The sequence below is a fragment of the Myotis davidii genome, unplaced genomic scaffold (assembly GCF_000327345.1).
Source record: "Myotis davidii unplaced genomic scaffold, ASM32734v1 scaffold49, whole genome shotgun sequence".
Classification (NCBI taxonomy): domain Eukaryota; kingdom Metazoa; phylum Chordata; class Mammalia; order Chiroptera; family Vespertilionidae; genus Myotis; species Myotis davidii.
Genome location: NW_006300375.1, coordinates 1,133,053 through 1,142,009, shown reverse-complemented (window position 1 = coordinate 1,142,009; position 8,957 = coordinate 1,133,053).

Sequence of the window (8,957 nt, the reverse complement as noted above, 5' to 3'; positions counted from 1 at the left end):
AAATTTTTTTAGATATTTAGAGCTTTCCCCTCTACTGAATTAATATGTCTGATCCAGCTTATTTCTAAATCCCTATTCCTGTTGATCATTTTTTTTTTCTCAACTACCTACTTTGCCAGTTTACTACTTACTTTCTACCCCATACTTTGGGATCTGGTTTTAAATGTAAGCAAGCTCCAGTGTATGTCTCCTTTAGAAAATAATAGTCTTGTTACTGCTTTAAATAAGGCCTCATGGAAACACTGACATCTTCTGTTTCTATAGTTCATTTATTGACATTAAATCAGTATATCTCGCTCTTTCCGCTGCCGCTCCCAGATCATTGCACCGCAAAACAGCTTTGACCACCCATCTGTTTCTCTGCATCTTAATCAGTGTCCTCCTTCCCGCATTCCTCACTCCCTCCATTCTCTGGAATCTGTTTGTGCCACTATGTGGCTCCTCTGTGTCTCACTTAGCCTCTCTTCCACTAAGCTTTCTAGCGCTCTTACAAAATCACATGCCTCCATTACAATCACCTTTTACAACAATGGAATTTATTGAACCTTAAGAATTTCTTATTTTCTTCACACTTTACCAAAATCAAAACCTTGAGCATTTCTGCACCGTTAATTTTGGGCTGTTCTGGCTGCTCTTTGGGTGCATTGCATATGAAAGGAAACAATCCTCCAAAAGTCTTTAATGCTGATAATTAAAGAATTATCAAAAGTGTTTCAGATCATTTTCATCTTCCACAATTATACCCTACCCTTGCTAAAGCAGTCCACGCATCTCATTTTATGCACTGTAGAAATTTAAGTCACCCAATGATTTAATAGCTCTCTTCTTCACCTCAATACCCTTTTTTTTTAGCTTTTCCCATTAAGATTAAAAGCTTATTAATGTGCTTAGGCCCCCCTTGCTCATTTAATTTGAATTTAACTCATTAATGATTACACTTCTTTCATGATCTTCAAATCTCTTCTCTTCCTTGGCTGTTTGCTCACCACATTTCATGTATGCTTAATTGGCCCCTACATCAAAATGCTTTCCCTCAAAACTTCTACTTCCTCATGTAGTCAATAACTTCTCTCCTTCCTCTCAATGTCAAAGGGCACAAAGGAGTAATCTCTATTGCCTCTTGAATGTTCCTCTTCCCACTTAACTTTCCTTTCATCTCTTGTTGCCCATTGCAACAAACTCAACAAGAATACCAGCTTCCTTCTAATAGTGTGCTTTGGTCCCAGCCCTTAAACACATTGAGCTCAGTTCCTGTGATATTTTACACCTTCTCTTCTTTTAGGAGTATTCCTTCTTTGATATATTGATTGTTGTTCTTATAAATCTTTTCTAGTTCACTCACTTTGCCTTTTTGCATTAGTGTCTTCATAGGTGTCTTTCCTTTCTCTGCCCTAAATGTAGACACTCTTAAGCTTCTATCCTTGGCTTTATCTTCTTTTTTCCCCACCCCATTTACTATGTTAAAGTATATATCCCATTGTCTGTATCTAACACCTTTGTGTCGTTTTGTTCCAAATGCATTCCCAGGCCAACGACTCTTCTAAATTCTAGAAACCTATTTCCAAACAGCTGAGAATCAACCTCTGCAATTCCAAACAAATCATTAATTTCTCTATTTTTGAAAATATTGTAAGTTAAATATTTGAGTTGAAATAGCTAAATTATCATTGAATTATTTTAACCTTCACATTAAAACCAGCAATAAAGTGCTTTAGTATCAAATTTTAGTGAGTTTTTTATATGGCAAGATAAGATGTTGAATTTTCAGTCTTTGCATTTTTTATTTTATTATTTTATTACGTACTAGAGGCCTGGCGCACAGATTCGTGTACAGGTGGGGTCACTCAGCCTGGCCTGTGGGGATTGGGCTGAAACCAGCTCTCCAACATCCTGTGAGGGGTCCTGGATTGCAAGAGGGCTCAGGTCAGGCCAAGGGACCCCATTGGTGCACGGTCGGGCCAGTGAGGGACCATGGGAGAGCTTCAGGGCTTGTCTGGCATGTCTCACCCAGTTCTGATTGGCCGGACCCCAGGAGCAAGCTAACCTACCAGTCAGAGCATCTGCCCCCTGGGGTCTGTACATGTCATAGCGACTGGTCAAACGGTCAAATGAATGGTCAGACATGGCATATTAGGCTTTTATTGTATAGGATGATATTTTTTCAAATTATTTAGGGCTTTCATATTGACTGAGTGAAAAGTGGCACTATTATAGGTAGAAAAAAAGAGGAAAAGCAAAGTTTTTTTTTTCTTAAAAAATTAGGTTTTTGTATATCAAAGGAAGGGTAAAAGAAAGCAGGAAATAGAGTTTATAAAAATAGTCAAATTAGAAAGAAAATGAAGAAGATTCATCCACTCTACTTGATGGCCGAAGAGATCATTGGAGATTACCTGAGTTGGGACAGGAGAGAAAAGTAAAGATGGGAACATGACCTTAATGGAGGAGTGCTAAGGACAAGAGAGGGTTGCAGCCCTAGCTGGGTAGCTCAGCTGGTTAGAGCATCATCCAATATGCCAAGATTGCTGGTTCCATATAGAAACAGGGCACAAATAAGAATTAACCCATGAATGCATAATTCAGTGGAACAACAAATCAATATTTCTCTTTCTCAAATCAATAAATATTTTTTTTTTAAAAAAGAGAGAGAGAAGGTTGCAGTGGGCATTGTGAAGAGTAGGTTGGCATCAGACATTGTCCCTTAGACTTTAGTACTGGGAATTCACAAGAAAGCTAGGCAAAGATCTGCAGACCATATGTCATTGCTTGTAACCTCTGCAAGACTAATTGTTGTGGGGTGTGAGCTCATGACTTCAAATCACCATTACATCATCCAGAAGAACAACCACCCAAACTCAAACACTTGGCTAATCCTCATCTGAATCGTTCTTGTTTTTCTAATGACTCAGGACAGTGGTAAGAACTTCTAACAAAGATGGTAGACTTTACACCCAGAGGAGTGATGGCAGTGAGGGAAGGAAAAACTTGGCGTCTGTGCTTGGGTAATGTGGGACAACATCCTCCTACATATGTGCCATGATACAAGAACTACTAACTAATCGTCTCATGCCACTTAAGTTGCCTCACTTGAAAATTTTTAACAGAAGGCAAAGAGAAAGTGTGTACATACATGATTAGGTCGGATAATCTAGTGAGAACACACAGTAGTATTAGATAAATAGTCTAGAACTAGGTTAAGTCTGTGCTCCATAAATGTTGACCTAGACAAAGAACCACAACCCCCACTTCCCACTCTATGCAACCTTTCCCCTAACAAACTTTGTTCAGTTATTGATATTGATATGGAAAAGGAAAAGGGGGAAGATATTTATAATAACATTGGATAGGGTTGGAGTGGAAAGGAAAAGGGGGAAGATATTTATAATAACATAGGGTTGGAGTAGGAATGGGGGTTGATGGCTGATGTAGAGGAAGTGATGTTAATGACAACAACAGGAATAAAGAAATAATAATAAAAGCTTCTATTTCTGCAAAAAAATAGGCCTGTATTTCACAAATATCATGGCTGTGAAAGACAAAGGAAGGTGGTAGAACTCTTCCAGATTAAAAGGACCTAAAACAACGTAGCCATCAAAGGCGTTGAAAGAGCCTGAACTGAATCTGGATCAGGGGAAAATGTCTTGAATGATGTTATTGGGACAGCTGTCAAAAACTGAATGAAAAAAGTATTCTAGATAATATTTATTAATATCCAATTTCCTTAATTTGATAATTGTACATTAGTAAGAGAATGCTGTCCTTTGAAGTTCTATAAGCTGAATTTTTTAGAGGTAAAGGAAAATGCTGTCTACAACTGTTAAGAATCGTTAAAAGGGAGCTTTTCAGGCCTCTGGGAGTAGAGCGGGTGGGTGCTGAGAGACCCTGAAGGGCCACCTGCCAAGATGAAGGATTTAGTATCTCACTCTTATCTGAAATCTTTGTAATGGCCCAGGGAACACACTGGGGATGGTGATAAGGAAGAGAAAGCTGGAAGCTTTAGTAAAGTGTTGGGAAAGGGCAAGAGATATAAGCCCAAACCTTCCCTGAGATGAACCAGAATAGGTTTCTATCATGCTGTCCACCAGAATATTTTTCTCCAGGGCTGCTGGGTCCCAAAGGAGGCAGATGTGAAGCAGAAACCACTGGAAGATAAACTGGAGACTGTGCAGAGATCAGTGGTCCTATTGCAAGTGACCAGACATTGGAATTGCCCACTGACAAACATTTGAGCCATTGCTAATGACATTTGCTTGATGGCTGCACCTATGTAGCTTAAGCCTAGAAAAGCTTACAGAAAGCTCAGAAAAACTCTTGAGGGTCTTATAAACTTTTAAAAAATTTCTCTCTTAATCATATATATAGAGAGAAATAGATATCCAACATAAAATTTATTTTCAGAGAAGTTATGCTAAAAATATAAAATGTTTGCTTTTAAAAAACTAAAATGATTTTAACAGTTCTAAGAATTAATGAAGTAAATCACTCTAATTCTCTCTTTTAGAATATATAGCTTGGCAAAGCAAAGTCTGAAAAATAGGGGAGGGGAGGAGGAGCCCTTTGCACCACTGCTTGGTTCTCTATCATAGTTCTGTTTGGGCAAAGAGGCTCCCTCACCAGTGCTGGCCAGCAGCCTTCGGAGGCTCAGATAAACACTGATTCCTAAGGAATTTATCAGCTGCTTAGGGAGTGAGCTGAGCTTGGTGGGACCTGGCACAGGTGTGTGTATCATTGACTTCAGTAAGGTCTTTAGACAGACAGGACGTAAGTGCTCCGAGGCTGCTCAGTAGCACCAATGGGCATATGAAGAAAAGGGAACATAGTAGTGGTGGGCAGTATTACTTTTCCTTTTCTAGAAAAATGTCCTGTCTCAGTTCCTTTCAATTCTGCTACTGTTGGGGGCGGGAGCGGGGAGAGGCTACTTATTGTTGTGAGTTCTTTTGGATATATGAAAACTATTCTTTTCTGTAAAAATATATTTTTATTGAATTCAGAGAGGAAGGGAGAGGGAGATAGAGAGATAGAAACACCCCTCTTGCACACCACAGACTGGGGATGGAGCTCACAGCCCAGGCATGTGCCCTTGACCAGGAATCGAACCGTGACCTCCAGGTTCATAGGTAGATGCTCAACCACTGAGCCAAGCCAGCCGGGCTGAAAACTATTCTTGATAGCAGAATTTAAGTGTCCTACTATATGTGTTAGGAAAGTGTATTTTATAAACAAATGATTGAGTGTTCCTGTCTTATCACTTAAAAATTCATTTTTTTTCTGAAAACAAATCTTAATAACTCATGAGTGGACATTATTAACAAAGAATGTCTGCTAATTGTACCAAATACGCAGAACATCTCAATTTTATGCCCATTTCTTATGAAGCAAAGGAAGGTGATGTTTAGGAAATGTTATGTGTTCAAGGCAAGTATTTTTGGTTTTTTTGATGAAAGAGATCTGAGGCATCAGCCACGGGCAGGAGTCAATTGAAAGGGTTAGATAGATGATGTGGGTGAAAGGAAAAATAATCACATTGATAGAAAAAAAATCCAGAAGAAATACAGCTCATAATTTTGAAGCACACGTGGAGGGATTAGCCAAGAATAATAAGAGACACTTTGAATTGTGTTCCACAAGATGGAAATGGTGACCACGTAGGCACAGTTTTATGTAGACATCTGTGTTCTCTGTGACTAATAGGGAGTGCTGCTGCAGATAGTGAAGCCAGTGTGAGGAGTGCGGCACGTAGCAGGTGAGGGGAATGGGAGAGGTGGCTGGTCAAGTTAAATATTGGCATTTTGTTAAAGGGACATTGTAATGTATTTAATCTCTAAACTTTAAAACAACCAATATTCCTTAGAAAAACTTAGATTATGAGTTTCCTTTGTACAACTAAGATTTTGTAAGTTTCCCCCCCCACCTTTTAGACTTTATGCCATTCTACAATACTTACCCCAAATGCTTATACCTGGCTTCAGACACCCCAGTTGTTTTTTGTTTTTTTTTGGAGTTGCACACTGACACCTCTAATTGGCTTTCACATACCAAATTCAAGCTAACACAAGTTATTTCCTGGTGCCACTTTCTGCAACCCACGAGCTCCTTTTTACAGTGTCATCATCTCTATCATATCATTTACAGTATTGGCTTAATGATTTAAATATTTTAATGGTTAGTGCTTTTTTTGAATTTTTATAAAATGAATGGACTATAGAAAAATAAGTGACTTCACTAGTCTTAAAAGTAATAATTCTCATTAAATGACTACAATGAAATAAAGTGGAAAAAGTTAGTTTTTTTTAAAGTGAAACTTTGACCATCAATTGCATTTAATTTGACTTCAGCCAGTCAAGTGATTAATTTTGAGTAAATTAATAAGATGAGGTACAGGCACAAAATATTAGATATATAATCAAAAATTGTGTCTTAAGAAGGAGGTAGAGTTAATGGATTTTTATTTTGAGGTAATTTTATATTTACATGCAGTTGCAAGAAGTAGTACAAAGAAATCCAGTGCATTTTTTTTTTTACCAAGTTTCCCATAATAATAACATTTTGCTCTTTTCTACAAAATTTAACCAGTAAATGGACAGTGGTACAATCCACTGGCATTATTCAAATGTTACTAGTCCTCATAGTTAATGGATTTTATAATCCTTTTTTAAAAACTATCTGAAAATGAACTATTCCAAATGTAACATAAGCTATGGAAAGTTTTGATGTTTTCCTTTATCTCTTTTCAGAAATGCATTTTTGCAAGAGTATGAAATGACTTGATCTTGAATTTTTTCTAGCATCCTTCCAACTGAAGACTTTGCCATTTCAGAATTTATTTTGTAAATTACACCTCTGCATTTCTGTATTGGAAATAAGAATAGTCAGCAAGATTAATGTTACTTATAGGTGTTGCCTTCAAGAAAGTAATTTATTAATAAGTTAGGGGGATAGGATAAACTTAGAGTAGCATATCATTTGTTTAATTATTTAACATACTTAATGTATAGTTTATCCATTCTTTGTGATAACTTTGTTTATTTGTTTATATTTGTAAAACTTGCTTTTTTGTTTCATTGTACTAGGATAGAATGGGACACCTCAGTAGCTGTGAAGCTAATACATTTCTATCACCACAATTACTTTAGCAAACCTGGTTCCGCTCACACCTGCAACAAAGTGCAGAGTTAGTCATCAGTGTGTGCTAGAAAACATTATTTACTTTGGTACAAGCCATATGGAAATGGATATAAAATAAACTACAAAACACCAGGTTGAAATAGTGTGGGGAGCCTTGGCCAGTGTGACCTCGGTTGGCTGAACATTGACTGTGCACCAAAATGTCACTAGTTCTATTCCAGTCAGGGCATAGTTGGAGTGTGTATGGGAGACAACCGATTAATGATGTTTCTCTCTCCCTCTCCCTCTTCCTCCCTTCCTTTCTCTCTAAAATGAATTAAAAATAAAAATAGTGTGGGGAGATATTTGGCAGTCTGTAATAGTAAGTAACATATGATGATGGGGGTGGAGGAGTACAATTCAGGTAAGAATCAAACCCAAATTATTCTTTTTCCAGGAGAAACCCTGAGTAATCATTACGATCTATTGTAACACTGAACTGAAGCACCAAGAGAAAAGACTTCATTTTAAAGGAATGTAGCAGCAATTTACAATTTACAGAGTATGTTGAAAATGCATGTATGGTAGATGGACATACTGAACCTAAAGTGTGAACTTGGGAAAAATATGAACCCTGACACAAAATCCTTATGATTCATAAGCACAAGGCTGGACTATGGAATGATATGTAGTCATACGAGGATCATTGGACAACATAGAACCAGGTGACTATAGAACAAGCAGATGTGCCGAGGCAAGAATAGAGATTCAGTGCCTACATTGTGACATACAAAGAAAGAAAAATCTCTAACAGAATAGTGCTTGAATAAGGACTGATGGAAATGTAATTATAGGTTTCTAAGCAGAGCATTATGCTGTCAATTCAGATATCAGCAGGCCTATTTTCAAGAAAAAAACACCAAGAAAGAAAATATCCTAAAAGCTTTCATCAGCTATAATCTTGACTTTTTCAAAGGGAAAAAAAAAAAAAGAACCTATTTTCTCAATACTGGTATAATCCTTCTTCATTTTTGTATTTACTTCACATTTAATCAAATTGAAGTTGCTGAAACCTTTGGTTTCCCATATTCAGTACACAAATTAAAAAATTGTCTTACTTAGGAAACAGTTAATCTTCAAATGAACTAGAGCTAAAAAAGATGAGCTAATTTAATATGTGAGAAATTATCTATGTGTAATATGTTTTACCTTTATAAGAGGTAAATGAGAAAAACAAAAATATTTTTAAAAGCTAGAGACTACCTTTCATTATGTCTTCTCTTAAATTCCTTTACTAGTTTTACATAAGTATGTCTCACATAATAACAAAACATGTACACACTGTCTAAACTTTTTATCTTGCCTCTAGTCATGTCAAAATTTGAAACAACTGGGTGAGGTTGGAAGCACAGAAGATTAACCAGTAAATCTGGAAACTAGGATTTGCTAACATAATAGAAATGACATAAAAATCTAAAATATAGAATGGATGGGTAAAAACAAGTGAAGTTGGAGTAGATGATATTAAATAATTTTAATCTTTATCCACAACAATATGTAAGATTCAGTGTCAACTTTACGTTATAAATGCATTCATTTGTACTATGCCATTTTGGTTTTGGTCATCAAAACTTTATGCAGGTGCCTTATTCACATTTCTTTTTTTAAATTTATTTTATGTTTTAAAATTTTATCCTTATTGTTGAAAATATTATAGATGTTCTTCCCTTTTTTCCCCCCAATGTCCCCCCTCCTCCCCTCTCTCACCTCTTCCCCTGTGGGATCAGATTTTCCAATATTATATTTTTTTATCACAGCAAAGGTACGATTATTCAAGGGAGATTGAATTACACTTC